Raw genomic sequence first — 9,152 nt, forward strand, 5'->3', positions numbered from 1 at the left:
TTATGGTGTAGATCATGGGGTAGGTTACGTAGTTATGGTGCAGGTCATGAGAGAGGATATATAATTATAGTGCAGGTCAAGTAGGTCACGTAGTTATGGCGCGCAACCCATAACGAACCTTTAAGTGTTTGGGACTCCACTTTCATAAGACTGATAAGAAAGAGACATGAATCTAATTTGGAATTCATTATGTAATTTGAGCTGACATGACAGCCGAAAAACAACTACCAGGGTCCTGTTCTCAAAAAGATTCGAAAGATGAATAATGTATACGTTTCATCCCAGAAGTCCCAGGTGCCTATGCATTCAAACTCACCAAGCCCCTGGTCACCAAGGATCCTAAATCACCTAGACTTCACCAAGAGAATTAGAGAGAGACTAACCATTGAGGCGACCAGAAGTTAAGTGTGTTGAAAAAAAAGTTGTCCTCCTTGTGGCTAAAACGTACGTGTGTGAGAGAGAGAGCCAGGTGTTCACTCCCCACTACACTGATTCCTCTCCTATTATCACCAACACTTAACATTACTCCGAGGCAGAAAAATAAACAAAAGCGGCCGCCTATTACAGAGTCAATCCCCAACTGGCGCTCAACTCTCACCTTTACCTGTGACCTTTCATTAACTTTCTCAAAAAATCAACAGGGGTGTTTTTGGGCCAATATTCACTCCATGTGTTAAGTTTATCTAAAATCGGTTCATCCATAACTAAACGTCACTACCACACACACACACACAAGAGAAGTCAATAGTCTCTTTACCCCGCGGTTACGGTAAATATTTTATACAAAGGTTTATAGTGTACAGTCAATAATGTTTAATGATATACATACACCAAACCCAAAATAGATTTCCACCTCGGAGGGAAGAGAGTGCAAAAGTTAGCGGAAAACAGCCAAGTTCGTCCCCAAGTGTATTGTTTCACTGTGATTTCATCTAAGGATGTTACTACGTGTTATTAACTGAAACTTTAGAGGAGTCTGATGACTTTAGTGACTTGTATTTCTGTAGGAGGTAAGATTCGACTCAACCTACAGTATAAGTCTTGAAAAATAGGTCTCGGTGACATAACGTTGAGAGATGCCAAGGTGTCATTACAAGATCCAGCACAGGAGGTATTGTGGAAATAACGTGATCTACATACACTAAATTATAGAACATAGATAATATCGTGACCAATACGTCCCCCAAAAGTCAGTTTAGATACAGCTCACCTAACATCGCGCCTTCGGTACAAAAGGAGGGCGTGTGTGTGGCCGGCATTGCAATAGACCTCTTTCACATCCCAACTGTAAAAATATGTACCAATTTGCAGTGTGTTGAACTGGGAGGCCCTGTTCACAAACCAACCCTATGTGTGTGTGTGTGTTAGTCTCCGGAAGATGCCAGCCACGGTTCACTCTTGCTTAGCTGGAGACTTAAATATTTTGATCTCATGAAGTAGTTGGTAGTGATCCGGAGGTACAGTTGCCACAAGGAGTTCCTTTACCCCCTGTGGTGACGTTTACGTACATGTGGCACGTCGTAATACTAGAGTAAACTTATGATTGAATCCATCGTAGTCGTGCAACAATGGAGCTGATTGGTGGAACAGATTCTTAGACGTAATTTTACTTGGCAATAATGATGAATAAATAAATATAATAAACTCAAAATAATAATATACACAAAGCTGGTAGCTCTGTCTGTCGGTACAGGCACTAGACAGCCTACCCTATCCTCTATATGGGTGTTTTGAGGGTCATATATCATATTCCACCGACCTTACTGGTGGATGCTGGTCTAGGGAAGTTGTCTATTGCCTGGCCATATAGATCGGGATGGTAATGGACTTTGTGCGATTTGGCAACTTTTGGGGGAACCATGTATGGTTGTTGTCGTTATCTGGTGTGAGTCTTTGAAGGAGTTCTTGCTCTGAACGTTCTATCTTTTGTCAGACTCTGCTGGCCATGGTGTGCAGCTGCTGGTTGATGGGTTGTATTCTCAGGTCTCTATGTATCTCGGTTGTGGTTCAAGTGAAGTTGTATCTTTCACCTGTGACGAATCTTAGGGTTTCATTTTGGACCGCCTGTAATTTCAATAATTGGGTGGTGCTCATAATATGAAGAGGTACTGCTGGGTAAGTTAATATCGGTATGATAAGTGATGTAACCAGGCAGAATTTTATTTCTCAGGAAGCGCGTTAAGTTTATGGGATCAAATTCGCCAACACTCCTGAAATGTTCCTGTCAGTCAGTATCGGGTGTTGGAGCCTTACTGTGTTTCGAACCAATGTATGTGTGTGGTCATGATTCTTAGAGATTACGACACTCTGTTTATGTATTTTGCTTTACACAGACGCAAGATAAGTAAAGATTATGTTACAAAAAACAGCACAAATCATGGATATTTTCTTTTGATGTACAATCAAAGACAAAAGATGTGTCGGGGTTTTGTCCGAAGATTAAATATAACTCGTGAAACATTATGAGAGCCCCCGACCACAAGGCAGAGCGCACCAACAGTTTTAGCCCTTCGGCATATGTTTTCACCAAATTTCACGACACGACTTTTGTCTTTCATTGTACAAGAATTAATTTTTTTATAGGCGTTAGTGTGTTATATTACTAAATCTCATAAACACGTCTTGGTGTGACTGACTCATTCCTGGCTTGAAGTATATCACGTTAAACTGTGTTTCCCCACGGCGGGCTGGATCACACGAACCTTCCTCCAATCTTAATATCGTCACCCTGACGGCCATATTAGATGACGCGAGAGCACAAAATTGAATAAATTTATAAATACACTTCAAGGGATCCTTCCTGTACCCTCTCGTGTAAACTAGATCAACGTTGTAGGAGCAGCTGGGACATGAAAGTTCACGACGTAGCTGACGTGACGCTCGTATGTGATGAAGGAACAAACATTAAACACGACATTCTGTAAACCCATGAGTGTAAAACAACGTTTTACACAGTGTGTGGACGGATACTTTTTTGAGATATCGTACATACATACATACATACACATGACAGTTGCAGAAGATGGTGGGGGAATTTAACTAAATGACTTTTGATTATTCGTCCAATTAAAACATTTGGGTTAGTTGTTAGCTTTTCATCGGTCAGTGTATTTTGTATGCGTGTGGGTGTGTATAAGCGCGACTATAGACACGACTGCGTTTCTTATATACTGTATATATATATATATATATATATATATATATATATATATATATATATATATATATATATATATATATATATATATATATATGGAACTGATAAAGTAATAGTGTAATAAGTGTATGTTTTATCATACACACGTGTTTATTGTGATATATACAGCATGATCAATTGAACATAGTACATGCATACATGCATGCATACATACATACATACATACATACATGCATACATGCATACATACATGCATACATACATAAATACATACATATCAGTGTAACTATACGTGTTTATTATATTTTCATGTCAATAGAAAAATGTGTGCGACCACCTTGACTCTTTATTAAATTAGAAGTACGACGAGAACAAGCTACTGAATGTATTAGAGTAATTACGGAATAAATGGTCTATTTTACCAATGCAGGTATATTTAATTTTAACGCCAAAGAATCCTTATTCACGTAAATCGGGAAATCCTGGGATCCCGGGACAAGAACTGCTTTTTGTCCTGTAATCCCTGGATGTTGAAAATACCCCCCAAAAATGAGAATCCTTAGTCACCAATCTCACGGTATCCTGACCTCTGACCCACCTTCACCTACTTTCATCATACAATTACCTTAGCCTTAAATTTTATCTACAAATAAACCAAATTAACTCACAAGTTCAAAACCACTTTACCGGCTATGCTTCACCCATCTCGTGCATATCATCCTCGACATATTTATAAACAGACATACAGAAATAGAGATCGACTTCAGGAAACTTCTCCGCCGTGAAGGGTTTAAAGGTAGAAAAATCGCCAAAAATTGTAGTTTTCTATGTACCTGACAAACGAAGGTTATTTCTGGGGACAGTGAAAACTAATCAAGACGTAGACACAATATTACCTCATCTGGGACACTCTCCATGACACACACACTTCTGTCACACAAATTACGTTCCTGTTGACCTTGGGGTTATTTTTCACTTGTGGGATGACGTGACTTGAACAAAACATGACACGCGACTCACCCATCACACACACACACACACACACACACACACACACACACACACACACACACACACACACACACACACACACTCACACACACACACACACACACACAGGAACCACACACTCACCAACAAGTACAGATCTATACCACTTTCGCTTTAGGACCAAAATAGGCTGTTTTATGACTGCCATGTGTGTGTGTGTGTGTGTGTGTGTGCGCGTGTGTGTGTGTGTGTGTGCGTGTGTGTGTGTGTGCGTGTGTGGGTGGGTGTGTGTGTGTGTGTGTGTGTGTGTGTGGTGTATTAAGTTGCTCAAACACCCACCATATGGTTCCTCACGACGATCAAGGTGGATCCGATATACTTTAATGACGATAACAGTATCGCCTTAAGACCTGGACGCAGCCTTACTCAATATGATATGCCTCACCTGTATTGAAGTTAATTAACTCGTGTCAGCACCAGGTGTGTCCTTCAGTTACCAGGTGATACGTGACCCATAGTGTAGTCTCCTTAAGATCTATGTTTACTGATAGTACAATAAAATGTTTAATTCAGATAAATAGGTGTATAAACATTGCAAATATGGTATCAAGTTAAGTCTAGATACCCTAGTTTATCTCACGTGCAGTCTAAACACCCTAACGCTAACCTAACCTAATATAACACAGTCTAACCTAATCTAACCTTATTCAAACTTAACCTATATTAATCCATCCAGGTAGCGCTAAGGTGAGTTTAATCATCAGGCGAATTAAGCTAGGGTGCCTATTCTTCACGTGATCCCAAATTATATATGTACGTATCTTAATTCCATCAATTCAATAATAATAATAATAATAATAATAACACCAAAAATATTTACCACGATACATCTTATTTCACATCTGACTTAATTAGGTAACTTGATTAATGGTAACCTTAAAATAAACTAAATAAATAACATATGATCTGACGTGACTAATGATAAACTTTATTTGTATATCATTATCGATATAAATCAGTATAATTATCCCACAAATATATTAGAAGATTTAAATGTTACCAATTACTAAGGGTTTATATTCACAGCAAAAACTCCCTATTAAATTATTCCTCTTGTGTCTCACCTGATGATATAATGAAGGTGTTTCTCATTAATTAAGGCTCTAGTGTTGTCTACTAGGAACTCTCTGATCGATGGTTCTGACTCTTTTCAATCCTTTCTTCTTATTAGTATACTACGTGAGGTCTTCTGGCCCACACAAACAAGTTTTTTTTAAAGTATACTATGAATAATCTTTCATTAAAGGTGACCTGCACTTCCACCTTCACCTCACATTGGCTTCACATATATATATACGGCTCAATTTTTCTCTCTAAAACGAGAAAAAGACACATACATACATACATACATACATACACACACACATATATATATATATATATATATATATATATATATATATATATATATATATATATATATATATATATATATATATATATATATATATATATATATATATATATATATATATATGAGCATGACACATGACACATATGTTTCCTTATTAATCTCTTACGGCTCATCACTTAAACAAACAGCTACCATTATAAAGTCCCGATTGTTCCAGGTGTTTATGAACCCATTAACACGATTAAATAGAAATAATTGCCACACTTAACTAATAAAAGACACAGAGGACTAAGTGGTTAATGACACAGCAAACAATATTAATGACGGAAGACTTTGTTCAGTTCGAGAAGGGTGAAATTTCAGTGGGGTCAACAGCCTTCACTATGACCTAAGATATGCCTTCACTGTGACTTAGGATATGCCTTCACTATGACCTAAGATAATATCTTGGTCATAGTGTCTCTAAGTCAGAGCTTTCCTGGACAACCCATGCATGTCCCTGCCTGGCCCTCCTACACCAGAGTATAGAGCGTTGTGTACAGCAAGTGAGCAGGCCAGCAGTCATGTACAGCCAGGAGGGAGGAAGGCTACATCCGAGCTCAGGTGGTCAGCAGGGGGGTGATGAGTAGAAACAGAAGCAAGAACATGTTCTCTATGGTGTGCAGCAACACCGGGTCGTAGTAGTAAAACCGGTTTTTGTATTTGATGATTTTGTTTTCTAAAGGAATATTAAATTTAATAAATGTGTCAAGATCATTCGTTTCACTATTCTGGATCATTTTCATCCGTATAAATTAACCTGATACATTTACTTTACTTTAAATAAGCTATTTAGTGGTGTTGGTAAAAGGGTGGGAATACTGAATTTTCATAAGATTTCAAGTAAACTTTACCTAGCAAAATGAAAACTTTTCAAATCTGAAGTATCATGATTCTGCACATAGAACTACATCATTAATACCATGGGCCGATTTTTCAAACTCAAAAAACAAAATTCGCCTCCGTATGACACCCTCTAAGATATGCCTTCACTATGACCTAACATGCTAAAGTTCTATACCAAATCACTCGCCCACAGAGATGCTCATTACGAAGATCAGGTCAACAATCCAGGGTATAGATAGTGAACACACAGACCCTTACTACTGGTGTTTACGAAATAGGGCACCGAGCAGTTAACAAGGGGAGGCAGTACTCGATCAGATATATGACACAAATAATACAAGTTTAATATTATTAGGTCACTGGTTCATGTTTAAGATAGAATTCTCAATGTATCCTATAGGGTGTATATGTATGTATGTGTGTGTGTGTGTGTGTGTGTGTAAAAGGTAGCCGGAGTAGGTGTGAGGCAACAAGAGGAAGGAGTTGTGTAGATAGTGGGGCAACTCAGTGACTTGATGGTGACACGCGGGATAAAAACACTATTTTATATCATATTTTCAGATGTCTTAATGTCTAGTTTTTGCTGAGATCCAAATTAAGTTATTTTCCCCATATGTTGTGGTAGATTTGACATAATGACGCATTTTGGAATTTTGGTTCACATGAAAATACTTACTTAAATCATCACATACCCATTACAAAATATTCTTATATGGTTTAGGACTGCGAATTAGAGACATAAGTCCAAGATCACATAAAGTCCCCACAAAAAATCGATTTAAGTATTAGGATTATTGAAGAACATTTTAAGTTAAATAAAATATGAACCCATTCTTCAAGAAAGGTAACTTCTAGATGTGTCTTTCTTATTAAAGAACAATAGAGTCTAGATGTTGTTGTTCTTTTACACCGGAAACTGCAATCATTCAAAGCTTTTAGCCACAACTAACTAGTTCCATACATGTTATTAAATTCTAAAACCAGGGGTTCCCAATTACGTGTAAATTACCCCCACGGGGTACTGTAATTACTGTATAATACAAGGTTAGCAATAAAGGAGTGGCAGAAATTAAATAGCGAGTTTTATTTGCAATCCTGCAATGCATGGCAATGAAGACAGTGGCCAGACAAAAATAAATATATGACAAAACACAAATTAAAGTCGAAGTGGGGGCAATGAATATTGTTGTCAGGTCTGTTTTGGGGCAATGCCTAAAACTAATTGCAAACCACTGTGTTAGACAGTGTAGTCTAGACAAGACGCCAGACTGACTACCCTGACCTCATTACCCAGGTGAGTGTGTTCTACTGAGATAATTCACTGGTGATCCAGATTCCAGCCCTGTGTATAACATGTTAGAATGGTGAAACAGAACATCTTGGCGATGAGGAATGTTTTCCACTATATTCTTCCTCTGACAGAATACAACTTTCGCACATTCCAGGTCGCCTCACTTGTCGTTAAGGAAGACGGTCAGACATTTCATACGTTGGGGATATTGAGGAGCCTCTCACTCAGCTCAGTGCCACGTTAGTTAAAGCCCGAGTCATTTGAGCATTACCAGCCCCATGCTTCCCGTGGTAAGGTCTGGGGCTTTTGTTTACTTTAAATAAAGGCTTGACACGTAGAACTGTCACTGTAGTATATAAAGAACTTTCCAGTAACAATCACAACCCAACTGTTTGAATCAGACAGGTCACAGACATGATCAATGAGGACCACAAGATCATCGGTGTCTGCAACAGATATAAAATATGACCTAGATCCATTTACTAGATCACTTTCTACACGAATCATCAATGTCGTGTCTGGTTCCTAGTGATCACACAGCTGTATGTCGTGACTCACACTGACGGCCACGCTCTCTTGTTAGATGTAATGATGATTTCCTTGGCGGCGGGACAATCCATACCTGCAGCCTTTTGTGTACGAAAAGTTTGAGAGATAAAAAAAAAAGCTGACTTGTTTATAAAGTATCTTACCAGGTCCTGGGGTCTTGTTCTCACCGCCAACTCTGAGAGGACCACTTCTGCCACGCCTCCCCCTTGCAGGTTCTTGGTGGTGCTGGGGACTATTTAAGGTTTCTCAACATGGTTTAGGATGTGAAGTAAACACATTGCCAGATCCATCAAATAAGACAGAGTTTGGTTTAAAAAGAATCCTCACCACTGGAGCGCCATCCCGGTGCCAACGAAGTGAAAAATAAGCTTCAACTAAGACTATTTGCAAATTACCACGACTTATATTCCTGAACTTAGAGTATTCAAGGTTTTCGCCGACTTGCCAGAAGCAGTATGTAACATGGCTCGTCTTCTCATCCCCAGCTGTGAACAGTATAAACAGTTTAAACACCACGACGATGAAAACCAGAGACCAGCCATGATGCCACCAGCTGTCTGCGTTAATTAAAGGATATTTTTCGGCAACATTTCACTCTCCACACAGGTAGTGATCCCTAGCGAGTTGTGAGACCCTCATAAGCTTCCATTTCAAGACACTCAACATAAATCAGACACTTCTCTCCCGTCATCTCCTGTGATACTTTCCTTCCTATTGCTTCTGGCCGACTGAAACTACCTGGGGGAGAGAGAGAGAGAGAGAGAGAGAGAGAGAGAGAGCTAATCTACTGTATTTTATCCACATCTGAGCGACTCTTGATTGGACAGGCAATTATATGATTATTTTACAAGCGAGGTAAAGGGGCG

Source organism: Homarus americanus, unplaced genomic scaffold (genome assembly GCF_018991925.1).
Source record: "Homarus americanus isolate GMGI-L3 unplaced genomic scaffold, GMGI_Hamer_2.0 scaffold15894, whole genome shotgun sequence".
NCBI classification, from domain to species: domain Eukaryota; kingdom Metazoa; phylum Arthropoda; class Malacostraca; order Decapoda; family Nephropidae; genus Homarus; species Homarus americanus.